At 40.3% G+C, this 298-nt stretch overlaps 1 protein-coding gene across 1 annotated transcript in view; it reads right to left on the bottom strand.

The window, feature by feature from the left end:
* Positions 1–298, bottom strand: part of LOC119585640 (EH domain-binding protein 1-like) — a gene marked incomplete in the record, with an annotated part of 320,960 nt that overhangs the window by 254,816 nt on the left and 65,846 nt on the right.

Genomic DNA, 298 nt, shown 5'->3' with positions numbered 1-298 from the left:
CACAAACACCGCACTAATAACAACACACTATGAAGCAAAAGTACAAGTTATCATACAAAGGATTAAAAGAAACATTCTGCCACCGTGACCCAAAGCATAACAGACCTCCACAGGCACCGCAGACTGAGGCGTTCAGTCGCTTCGTTCAAAACACCGTAAGACCTGTGCCCAAGTCTCCACTGCAGCGGCACACCAAAACATATTGAACTCTTCTGAGACGACTTGTAATATATAAACAAGTCATTAAAATTAACAAATTAATTAATCTTGTGGATTATTACATACTTTCACTTGCTGC

This window comes from Penaeus monodon, chromosome 20 (assembly GCF_015228065.2).
Source record: "Penaeus monodon isolate SGIC_2016 chromosome 20, NSTDA_Pmon_1, whole genome shotgun sequence".
Classification (NCBI taxonomy): Eukaryota; Metazoa; Arthropoda; class Malacostraca; order Decapoda; family Penaeidae; genus Penaeus; species Penaeus monodon.
Note: the sequence above shows the minus strand (reverse complement) of the source record. Positions and strands in the feature narration are given on the sequence as shown.